This window comes from Schistocerca piceifrons, chromosome 4 (assembly GCF_021461385.2).
Source record: "Schistocerca piceifrons isolate TAMUIC-IGC-003096 chromosome 4, iqSchPice1.1, whole genome shotgun sequence".
In the NCBI taxonomy this organism is placed as follows: domain Eukaryota; kingdom Metazoa; phylum Arthropoda; class Insecta; order Orthoptera; family Acrididae; genus Schistocerca; species Schistocerca piceifrons.
This window is the reverse complement of record NC_060141.1, coordinates 534,809,102-534,822,476: the sequence shown is the minus strand read 5'-3', so window position 1 is coordinate 534,822,476 and position 13,375 is coordinate 534,809,102.

The window sequence follows — 13,375 nt, the reverse complement described above, 5'->3', positions numbered from 1 at the left end:
CGAATGGCGCTAGCTGCGCAGCATTTGTGCACCGCCGCCGTCAGTGTCAGCCAGTTTGCCGTGGCATACGGAGCTCCATCGCAGTCTTTAACACTGGTAGCATGCCGCGACAGCGTGGACGTGAACCGTATGTGCAGTTGACGGACTTTGAGCGAGGGCGTATAGTGGGCATGCGGGAGGCCGGGTGGACGTACCGCCGAATTGCTCAACACGTGGGGCGTGAGGTCTCCACAGTACATCGATGTTGTCGCCAGTGGTCGGCGGAAGGTGCACGTGCCCGTCGACCTGGGACCGGACCGCAGCACCGCACGGATGCACGCCAAGACCGTAGGATCCTACGCAGTGCCGTAGGGGACCGCACCGCCACTTCCTAGCAAATTAGGGACACTGTTGCTCCTGGGGTATCGGCGAGGACCATTCGCAACCGTCTCCATGAAGCTGGGCTACGGTCCCGCACACCGTTAGGCCGTCTTCCGCTCACGCCCCAACATCGTGCAGCCCGCCTCCAGTGGTGTCGTGACAGGCGTGAGTGGAGGGACGAATGGAGACGTGTCGTCTTCAGCGATGAGAGTCGCTTCTGCCTTGGTGCCAATGATGGTCGTATGCGTGTTCGGCGCCGTGCAGGTGAGCGCCACAATCAGGACTGCATACGACCGAGGCACACAGGGCCAACACCCGGCATCATGGTGTGGGGAGCGATCTCCTACACTGGCCGTACACCACTGGTGATCGTCGAGGGGACACTGAATAGTGCACGGTACATCCAAACTGTCATCGAACCCATCGTTCTACCATTCCTAGACCGGCAAGGGAACTTGCTGTTCCAACAGGACAATGCACGTCCGCATGTATCCCGTGCCACCCAACGTGCTCTAGAAGGTGTAAGTTAACTACCCTGGCCAGCAAGATCTCCGGATCTGTCCCCCATTGAGCATGTTTGGGACTGGGTGAAGCGTCGTCTCACGCGGTCTGCACGTCCAGCACGAACGCTGGTCCAACTGAGGCGCCAGGTGGAAATGGCATGGCAAGCCGTTCCGCAGGACTACATTCAGCATCTCTACGATCGTCTCCATGGGAGAATAGCATCCTGCATTGCTGCGAAAGGTGGATATACACTGTACTAGTGCCGACATTGTGCATGCTCTGTTGCCTGTGTCTATGTGCCTGTGGTTCTGTCAGTGTAATCATGTGATGTATCTGACCCCAGGAATGTGTCAATAAAGTTTCCCCTTCCTGGGACAATGAATTCACGGTGTTCTTATTTCAATTTCCAGGAGTGTATATTGCGGGCACTGGAGCAGGTGAGATGTTCTTCAAGTGCTAAATTCCTTGTCTGTTCGGATTCTCTGAGTATCCTTAACTCTCTGCAACGATTGTAGCCAGTAGATAAAGTACGAGTAGATCACAATGTCCAGGTCACTTTACTCCTACAACAACGGCTGAGGTTGGAGGTGTCTTTCTGTTAGATGCCAGATCACACGGGTATTGCAGGGAAAGAAAGGACAGATGTAGCAGCCAATGATGCATTAGTGATCCTCAGTTAGTTCAGTGTGCCATCCCCCTCCTGGTTATCTCCTCACTTATGAGGTACAGAGTCATGCACCGATGGGAGAGTTGCTGGAAGTGACAGATAAAAAGCTGGTCTAGTAAAACCCATTATGAGGCCGTCGCGTACACCCCATTCGTCTTGATGTATGCCACGGTTTTCTGACACATGGATTCTTATTCTGGGTCGACAACCCTCCAATGTATGGTGCTTATGTCGTACAGATCACTGTGAGTTCACATTACTAGACTGTACCTTATTTTGGGTCCAGAGGGAAGCGGCAGTCCAGAGGACATTGGTAGACTTGCCGTCAGATCTGCGCTCTGTTTAAAGTGACACTCAAATGAATGTGGTTACAGAGTTTTCAGGTTTTGTATTTTGTCCAACTCATTTCCGCAAATTCTAGGCAGATGGATGTGTTAACAGGGTGACTGGCTCACCCACGTTCTTTGCAAGTGGTCAGACGGTCACATTTCCCTGTGGCTTTGTCTCAGCTCTTCCGTTGTTTCACATATGTTTTAAGCCCTTGTCTAGCACCTTTCACCCTCCTCCGTTGCATTAAGGCCTGCGAGATAGAGTGATTGCGTGGGACAAGGCGAGTGAGATGGGAGCGAGTAAATGAGTGTCAATTTATAGGTTTCGTTCTCACTGTGTGACAACAATTTTACAATTTCATACACATTTCTTTCATTTAATATGTGTAAGGACGCTGATAACCTCGACGTGGAGCGCTTCTAAGCTCCAAACACACACACACACACACACACACACACACACACACACACACGCACACACATATAGAAAATTCGCTGTAACACGTAGAACAATCACAAGAATACATTAGTGTCGTTTCTTATTAAGTGTTGTTAACAGGGTTCGTAGTGTATATGAGAGACATGAGTGGCATCAGATGTTGTGTGATCACTGTCAAGAACTCGGACATACTACATACTATAGTAAGACAACGTTCTCAGCGCCTGACAAACTTAGGAACAGGCCTATTTTTAGTTCTCCATTTGGACAGCTGGTGAATAATGTAATATACTTACACTATGTGATCAAAATTATCCGGAAACCCCGAAAAACATACTTTTTTCGTTTTAGGTGCATTGTGCTGCCACCTCCTGCCGGGTACGCCACATCAGCGACTTCAGTAGTCATTAAATATCGTGAGAGATCAAAATGGAGCGCTCCGCGGAACTCATGGTCTTCGAACGAGGTCAGGTGATTGGATGTAACTTGAGTCATATGTCTGTACGCGGGATTTCCACACTCCTAAATATCCCTAGGTCCACTGTTTCTGATATGATAGTGGAGTGGAAACGTGAAGCGACACTTACAGCACAAAGGCGTACAGGCCGACTTCGTCTGTTGACTGTCAGAGACCGCCGACAGTTGAAGAGGGTCGTAATGTGTGATAGGTAGACATCTATGCAGACCATCACACAGAAATTCCAAACTACAGCAGGCTCCACCGAAAGTAGTATGACAGCTAGGCAGGAGGTGAGAAAACTTGGATTTCATGGTCTAGCGGTTGGTCATAAGTCACACATCACGCCGGTAAATGCCAAACGACGCCGTGTCTAGTATAAGGAGCGTAAGCATTGGATGATTGAACGGTGGAAATACGTTGTGTGGAGTGACAAATCACAGTAAATTATATGAGAATCCGATTGCAGAGTGTGGGTATGGCGAATGCCCGGTGACGTCATCTGCCAGCTTGTGTAGTGCCAACAGTAAAATTCGGAGGCAGCGGTGTTATGGTGTAGTCGTGTTTCTCATGAAGGGGGCTTGCACCCATTGTTGTTTTGCGTGGCACTATAACAGCAAAGCACTACATTGATGTTTTAAGTAACTTCTTGCTTCCCACTGTTGAAGAGCAATTCAGAGATGGCGATTTCATCTTTTAACACGTTTGTGGCGGAGTGATTACAAGAAAATAACATCCCTGTAATGGACTGGCCGGCACAGAGTGCTGACCTGAATCCTATAGAACACCTTTGCGATGTTTTGGAACACCGACTTCGTGGCAGGCCTCACTGACTGACTTCGATACCTCTACTCAGTGCACCACTCCGTGTAGAGTGGGCTGCCATTCCCCAAGAAACCTTCCAGAACCTGATTGAACGTGTGTCTGCAAGAGTGGAAGCTGTCATCAAGGCTAAGGGTGGGCCGACGATATACTGAATTCCAGCATTACCGATTTGGGGGGGGGGGGGGGGGGAGGGGCTGCCACGAACTTGCGAACTTGTAAGTCATTTTCAGCCAGGTGTCCGGATACTTTTGATCACATGTGTATCTGTGTGACACCGGGATGTAAGAGTGGTTCGATGTTGCACTACATGGGAATGCGAGGGCAGGTATACTTGTCGCTGAGGTTCCAGGCGACTACTGTCACCATCATGAAGGAAGACTGCTGTATAATGCCGCAAGCACATCATAATCAATTCATATCCGAGCCTGCAATCCGAGAAGAGGAATGCAGCACTGCAACATCTTGTCATTCCGCGTTATTGTCAGGGACTATTGGCAGCCGGACTACTAGATTACAGTCCTATGCATACGATGTTGACCACAAAACCAACACCTGCGTTTGGGCTCTTAGTGTGACTGGAAAGCATGGACTGCAGATTAATGTCCTTGCGCTGTGTTCAGCGAGGAATAGTGGTTACCGTGGACAACCGTCGTCGACGAGCAATGTGTCGACCTGACAGAGGTCCCTCTCTTCCAATGTCTTGGAGAGGCACAACAGCATTACTCCTGGGGTCAGCGTGCAGGGAGTCATCGGGTATGACTTCAGGATACGGCGGTTTGTGATTGAGGAAACTCTGACCACACAACGGCACAACGCGGGCATCTTGTGTCCTCATGTACTCCCTCTCGTATGGACAGAACTCATCCACAAAGGGTACATATCTTTCTGAACTGTCTACGTGATCGTGAAGTGCTAGTGCCCCCAGCTATTATTCTGGAGAATGTTTCAGAAAGTTGTAATTTAAGAGAAATATTAGGAAGATGACGGATTATTGTAGGTTCATAGGCTTCCACGGCCAGAGAAAACGAAAAAGCAAGCAACGCATGCACTCCATGTGGAGAATGTCAGTGGTTGGCGTACACACTGGGTTGGTGTCCACCCTGTTTTCTACAGCAGCCACATGATCCACGATGTGCTACGGCCCACCCAGGCCACGGTATGTATTCTGTACGCTACGAGCCTATAAAATTTTGGACGTCTACTCGGCGAAACGAGCAGGCCAGTAGCGACGCGCATACAGAAGCATGAGCGCTACGTTCAACAGCTCATTTCTTATCTGCACAGGCCCCTAGAGGTGGCATAATTACAGATTTATTGCCTTTAATACATATTGTAATACTGCTAAAGATCACTGCAGATGGTAGTACAGATTATGAAAGCAGGTATTAATGCAAGTCTTTGTGAATGTTGCAGGGATGTGGGCCTCAGAATTACAAATGTAGTGTTTTCAACACATTTGTAATTAAACATTTTGAAAGTTGAGTAACTTTTTGTTCGCTATCTAAGTTCTTTGCTTTCAGAAAACAATAGCTGAATGTCTAGTTGTGCGTGTCGATTTCAGTGCCTTTTCAGCATCTATCATTTTACCTTTGTTGACAATGTGTAATACTTTCTCGTTTGCTGTCTGACTGTATGTTACTCTCACACGTCTGTGTAGCAACGTCTAATGCTGACTTGCTTAGAAATTTTAATCGCACTACATACACGTGATCTTTGTAGGCTGAACAAAACCAACCCTTAAATTCCTAGCGTACTATGCACTTCGTAATGTTTTGTGACAGCTTGTATCCCCTATTCTGTATGTGTGTATGATGGGAGAAACTCATTTCACATTGGTACTACGAAATTACTTTGCAGTTTTATATGATACAGTTCTTATGAATGGCATTTTAGTATGCTTAGGTTTTTTGTTTGTGAGGCCTGGTGGAGGAATAATAACACTGGTTGCACAGTTACTGCTAACCTTAAATTGTTTGTTTGGAGTGCTATTTAAGATGTTATCAATTACTGCAATACAATGCCAGTAATTTGTGCTGTAGTTTTAAATTTGTAGGTGTTTGTAGTCATTCTGATCTAGGGACATTTGACATATTATGTTAAGCATTGCTCTGAAGTAAAACATTTTGTGTTCTTTGGGTTAATATGATGGCTACAAATGCGTTGCTAGGTGCCCACAAGTCTGAAACTTATATCATTTGTTTCCTCTACCTATTCTGATGTCGAGTTACTTAATTGTCCTCTTTTTGGTAATGTACAGTGAATTTTGCTTCACTAATCTGACACTGAAGATCCTCATGTGCTAAGCGATCAAACAGTATCACAGAGTCAACCACGTGCCTACTTTAACAAACAATTTTGTTCTCTATCTGGGGATTTTTTGCAAACATATAATTTCTATACTGTTGAGATAAATATCAGCTATTGCTATTGCCGGACAAATATCTATTGCAAGCCCATCTTTCTGCATGTACATGTCGCTGTTAAAACTAGAAGAGCGGCGCCGCTCTACTAGTGTCAGCAGTTATATGAAGATATAGACGTCTGAAACATTCGGCAGTATATCATGCGATGGCTGTTCGTTTATTAAGGTCTGATCTGTAGCGAAATGGAAGCCACAGTGTAAATCCAATGAATCTTTCCACAAATGTTTTCAGTGTCTCTAGTATGCCCATCTGTCCCGTCAACTGTTTCTTTTCCGTTCTGAGCGGACGGTAAATACCTAAAGATGCCTAGAAAATATTATCTCCCACCAAATATGACTGCCTCCTGAGATATTTAGCCTCATTTCATGCAGCCCACATACCTTACCTGTAATCCATTTCCGTCTTTTTGACTGCAAGGACAATGAAGACGCTCCTGCATATTTTCGAATGGAAGTATTTGATGACCCATCATTCTCCCGTACTCGGCTCCCTCTGAGATTCATCTGTGCTCGCATGAACCGCTGGCTGTGAAAACAACATTTTAGCACAGACAAAAGCTGCAGACTAAAGTAGAGAACTCGCAGAAAGCATAGGCGACTGCATTTTACACTGCTTGAGAAATGCTAAGGAACAGAGACATTGTTAGACAAAATAATCACAGGCAATGAACGTAGGCGTGGAGTTTTATATTTATAACGAAGAATGGTACAGATTTCACCTGACGGGAAAGTAGGATAACACAAATAAATAACGTTTATGTTTGGCCCAGACTTCAGAAGTACGATATCGGACTCTTAGTAAGAAATATCCCTTTCTTGAGTTATAATGCACATTTTGCACCTGTTGTTCGCGCTGGCTACAAAACGGTTGAGTAGTCCTTGAGGAATACTGCACCACTCCTCTCTCAAGGCGGTGTTCCGTTCTTGCACACTTCGGAGTGGGACTTTTTGTTGAAAAAAACGCCTGCCAAGGGCACACAAGGCGTTACCTACAGGATTTAGGATCGGGGAGAATGCAGGCCATCCCATATGCTCAGCAGCTTCAATTTCCAATGTGTCCGATACCTCAGCGGCCCTACTTGAGCGAGCATCGTCGTCCATCAAGTGAGAATTGTGACCTACCTTACGCTAAACAGATGGACATGATGCACAATAATCTCCCTGATACACCGCTTTGCTGCAACGATACATCTTTCAAAGATATGCAGCTGTGTTAGGTCCTTGTACGTAATGCCTGCCCACATCGTAACGCCTAGACCGTACCGACGACTTTCATGAACATTCTGTGGCGTGGAAAACGTTCCTCTCTTCAGAATCACTTGTGGACAGAGGCACTTGCCACAGTGTAGCGGGATTCGTCGGAGAACACCACTCTGGACCACTGTTCTTGACCCATACACCAACGAACTACTTATCAATGACGGCGTTGTTGAAGTAGGTCGCCTTTAATAGCGTTCCAGGCACACAAACCAGCCTGGTTTAATCGCTTCGAAATGCTTCTGGCAGAGACACGTGTGCCGGTAACGCCTACGAGGGCTGCAGTGATTGCCTAGAAGTGAGATGTCTGTTTGTTTTCGCCACAAGAGCCACGTATCAATCATCTTGCGGTATTGGATAGCTTATGCGCCTTCAGCGGCCATATTTAATTGCCAAATGACACTTTTAGGCGTAAGCATTACTTGGCCACAGTAGTGAGTCTCTGACCGTTCCGTCCACGGTCATAAACACTCAGATGTCTTGCAGACATGTTGCCGTGAGACACGGAATGTCGTACTCAACGGTTCCACAGTAACTTCCGTCAAACACTGAACTGCATGAACTGTCGAACGCATACACAGCGTTGGTGCAAGGGCTTCGCTTCAGTTAACACGTTCCGTCCTCTATATTTTCTTATACATTCATTGATTGGGTGATACGTAGCAATTGAAGGTTTTTGCGTAGCAGTTAGCAGTTGATCACTAACAACTGGTTATTCCTTAGCAAATGTCAAGTAGTGTATGACGAGCGTATTGGAAAGTTGGTACAACGCTACGACAGATGCCTAAATAGGAGCAGAGGCTATGCAGAGGTGTAGCTGCAAGGTGCAGCTACTTGTTGCAAAGAAAACATTTTCCATTTTTTTCTGTGGCTTCCATTTCGCGACCAATCTGACCTAAATAAATAAGTAGCCTTCGTACATCTGTAGATTATCCGTAATTACTGCAGTTTCTCAATCTGTAACTTTGTTTTCTCAATCTTTGACTCTGTTCGTACAGAGATTCAGTATTTACAATGATTCATCACAGTAAAATTTCCATAATTACTGGTAGGAAAATTTGGCCCTAATCTTGTGACTTATGCTGTTCATTACATAAGTGAAGCACCTTAGTTTCAACAATATGCCATCTACTTTTGTGCACTAGATTTCTTAAAACGTTGTCTATTTTTCATTGCGGCAGTTAACTTCCTACATGACATCCACCACTGAAAAAATACAACATAAACATTTTTGGAGATATAATAAAAAAATCGGTGCCCCCCCCCCAAAAAATAGCAAATGTACTAATATTATGATGTATTGTATATACTGATGGGTGCAATACTGCAATTTTTTTAAGTAGTTACTAGTTCCTACGTCAAAAGTACAATCAATATGCCGATAGTGCTAATATGAGTCTATACTTTATGCATTACCAGATTTGGGAACTTTAACACTCTGAATGGAGTTTCTTAAGCCTAAAAGTTGATTAAAGGCATTTTAATAATTAATTAAAACAATTAAGGAACTATGTTTTTAATTACAGGATATCTGAAACTAATAATACTTCTTTCCCAACACAAAATGCAACACGAAAGACATCAGAAAGAACATCAAACGAGCTCAGTTTCTGAACAAATGATGAAACAGTTCCAAAACAACTGACGTTTGTGACACCCTTTCCCTCCCATTGTTTATCACAATCGTTTATTTTGCTCTACGTAATGCATGCAAAGTCTGTAAGGGGCCTACTTTCAGACTGCAACTCGTTTCCATGTTTTGTTCCAAGTGTACCCATTTCCACAGCCAATCCCTGCGATACCAATTAACAGACGTCGCATCACGTGACGTAAGCACAGCCTTCTATGTGTGGTGGTAAAGCAAGACTCCGTTGCAGCCTGTCTTCCTTATCACTCAACGTGAGACTGCTTATACTGTAACTCGCAAATAACAGCCGAGAAGCAAATGGAACACAGCTAACAAAATTTATACTAACGATCTCGAAGTGAAATCTGCCTTTCCTTGTATTCGTCTACGATTCAGCTCCAAGAAGCTCTTAGATTTGTAAGGGACTCACGGTATGCATCACACGAAAGGTATAGTATATTCCATTAAATTTCCTTTACTCTGTATGTATCAAATACACGGAAAGGTATCTTCGACTACTAGTGTTTACTAACTGTCATAACGTCTGACCCCATGCCCTACCGTACCACATCCAACTGCAGAGGATGACACAGCGGTCGCTCGGTCCCGACTAATTCGTCAGAGCCAGAACTCCGGGATTAATTTAAGATAATTTACTATCTAAATCATAAAAATATGTATATTCGTAATTTACATCACTTGGACAAGCGAAGTAATGTGGACTTTAAATAACAGTAAGGTTACTTTCAAACTGTTTTGTTAAGAACACAAAACGTATGCGAATCCTGCTCAGGTACCCCTCTGCTGTGAACGCTAGATGAAAGACGCGCTGCTCCTAAGTGTATACTAAATCCTCTCAGGTAAATTTGTGTACATTCGCAGCCGCGATAATTCCAAGGCTGCGACGAGCTATGGAATTGTCCCTAATAGAGCTTATATCTCTGTGCCGGGACATCAAGCGTTAATATACGAGGCGTATTCCGAAAGTAAGGTCCTATCGGTCGCGAAATGGAAACCACAGTGAAAATCAAAAGTGTTTTCTTTGCAATAGTTAGCCACACTATACAGCAATTTTTCTACATAGTCGCTGCTCCGTTTACGACATTTGTCGTAGCGTTCTACCAAAGTTCCAATACCCTCGTCATAGAAGGCAGCCACCTGCACTTTTCACCGGTTATCTACACTGATCCGCAGTTCGTTGACACCATAGTCAACGTTCATGTCAACAGACAGGAAAATCAGAGAGAGCAAAGTCTGGGGTGTATGCATGGCGACCAAACACCTCCCTTCAAAAACGCTACTGTTGCGTCCTTATTGCCCCTGCAGAGTGCGGCCGAGAACTGTTACGAAGAAGTAAATGCAAGACAGGTATGTCCTGTGGGCAGCATACAATCATGCGTCCTTATTGCTCCTGCAGAGTGCGGCCGAGAACTGTTACGAAGAAGTAAATGCAAGACAGTTATGTCCTGTGGGCAGCATACAATCAGTCGAAATCTCTCACGGGCACTCCTATTTGGCGGAAGACACTATTTCTTAGGCATTTTTACATGTTCACTGTGCACTCAGTTTTCAAATGGCAGATGTGACCGGTCGGATCTTACCTATGGAATACGCCTTGTACGAGGGCGTGATGAAAGATAAAGCGTTCTTATGGCACGGCATTCTATTCCTCCACCAACCTGGCTGACAAGTGCTGCAAGGTCGTTTGTACCTCTGGACCCATTGTTGCTGGCAACACGTCCCGCATTTGCTCACTGGGATTTAAATTGTTGGAACGGGTAGGCCAGTCCATTCGTCGAATATCGTCTCGCTCCAAAAGCTCCTCCACCTGTGCTATTCGATGCGATCACGTTGTCATCTCTAAGAATGAAGCCAGAACCTAATGTGACCCTCAAAAGATTCACATGTTGAAAGAGAACAGAGGAAAAATATTGAACTCTGAGTGTACCCTGTTCTAAAATTGAGCTGTCAGTATGCCCATGCAACATCATGCCACTTCACACCGTAACACATAGACCACTCAGACAATCAAGTTCGGAGTGTATAGGGTGCAATACATGTTCCCGCCTCTCGCCATGAAAGGGTACGTAATGCACCAAGGACCATTGTCGAACATGATCGTTTTGGTGGTCCAGATGTTATAGAGTTTGGAGGCATCATTTTGCATGGCAGTGCTGACCTCCAAATCTTGGAACACTCACCGCTCATGGTTACTGTGACAGTGTTCTCCTTCCCAATTAGTGTTTTCAGGAGTGTATTCGGCACTGACTCCATATTTATGGATGATAATACGCTGCCGGCCGGAGTGGCCGTGCGGTTCTGGGCGCTACAGTCTGGAACCGAACGACTGCTACGGTCGCAGGTTCGAATCCTGCCTCGGGCATGGATGTTGTGTTGTCCTTAGGTTAGTTAGGTTTAATTAGTTCTAAGTTCTAGGCGACTGATGACCTCAGAAGTTAAGTCGCATAGTGCTCAGAGCCATTTGACAATACGCTGCGCAGGTGGAGCTGGTCTCGGAATGGTATAATCTTTGTTTATTGGCCTGGACTGCCGTTCTCCCGACATATCGGATCGAGAACTCGTGGGAATGGTTGGGGAGACGTACTGCAGCATGTCCACAGGCACCATCGACGATCCAGCATTTGGAAATCGGGCTGGTGGAGGAAAGGAATGCCCTATCACAAGAACTCCTTACCAACATTGTGGCCACCACGGAAGCACTTTGCAGAACGTCATTATTTGCCACACATCTTACTAACAACCATAGCCCGCCTATTATAATGTCCAGAGGAGTGTCACAAATCGCGAAGACTTCTGTATACTGTATCTGAATGAAAGTGTTACTTCTATTCGTCTCGTTGCGGTTTGTTTCATTTGCCTTGTATACTACACGTAGCAGCTATTTGTGCTAATGGTACATGTAATGGAAAGTGAAGTCCCAAGGACAGTGTTTAGTGCCGACTGATGAACAATTATGTCATTCGTCCATTGTTTTTCATTGACCCTGATGCAACCGTCGTATCTACATGCACATTTTACAAGAGTCTGCATTGCCACTATTGGAACACCTGCAGCCATGTCATATTCCAGCTGGCAATAGCCGCCACGATCCCCTGACTTCATACCACCAGACTTCTTCCTGTGCCGTTTTAGAAAGAACTGGTGTACAGAAACAAGGTTAAGCCGTAAGGGCATTCGCAATACATTTCAACATGTCGGACTCGAGATCTTGAATCGTCCGTGGAGAGAAACGGAATTCCGATTAGGCATTATCCATGTCAAACTATGTTACTTGGTAAAGTCACATCTACATGTACATCTACATTTATACTCCGCAAGCCACCTGACGGCGTGTGGCGGAGGGTACCTTGAGTACTTCTATCGGTTCTCCCTTCTATTCCAGTCTCGTATTGTTCGTGGAAAGAAAGATTGTCGGTATGCCTCGGTGTGGGCTCTAATGTCTCTTAATTTAGCATCATGGTCTCTTCGCGAGATATACGTAGGAAGGAACAATATACTGCTTGACTCCTCGGTGAAGGTATATTCTCGAAACTTCAACAAAAACCCGTACCGAGCTACTGAGCGTCTCTCCTGCAGAGTCTATCTATCATCTCCGTAACGCTTTCGCGATTACTAAATGATCCTGTAACGAAGCGCGCTGCTCTCCGTTAAATCTTCTCTATCTCTTCTATCAACCCTATCTGCTACGGATCCCACACCGGTGAGCAGTATTCAAGCAGTGGGCGAACAAGTGTACTGTAACCTACTTCCTCTGTTTTCGGACTGCATTTCCTTAGGATTCTTCCAATGAATATATCTGGCATCTGCTTTACCGACGATTAATTTTGTATGGTCATTCTATTTAGATCACTCCTAATGCCTACTCCCAGATAATTTACGGAATTAACAGCTTCCAGTTGCTGACGTGCTATCTTGTAGCTAAATGATAAAGGATCTTTATTTCTAGGTATTCGCAGCACATTACACTTGTCTACATTGAGATTCAATTCCCATTCCCTGCACCATGCGTCAATTCACAGCAAATCCACCTGCATTTCAGTACAATTCTCCATCGTTACAACCTCTCTATATACTACAGCATCATCCGCAAAAGGCCTCAGTGAACCTCCGATGTTATCCACAAGGTCATTTATATATATATTGTGAACAGAAACGGTCCTACGAGACTCCCCTGCGGCACACCTGAAATCACTCTTACTTCGGAAGACTACTCTCTATTGAGAATGACATGCTGCGTTCTGTTATCTAGGAACTCTTCAATCCAATCACAAAATTGGTCTTATAGTTCATATGCTCTGTCGTTGTTCATTAAAAGACTGTGCGGACACCTTCCGTAAGTTACTATCGTCCTTACTATTCCTCATCAGTTCAAAAATGGGTCAAATGGCTCTGAGCACTATGGGACTTAACATCTGAGGTCATCAGTCCCCTAGAACTTAGAACTACTTAAACCTAACTAACCTAAAG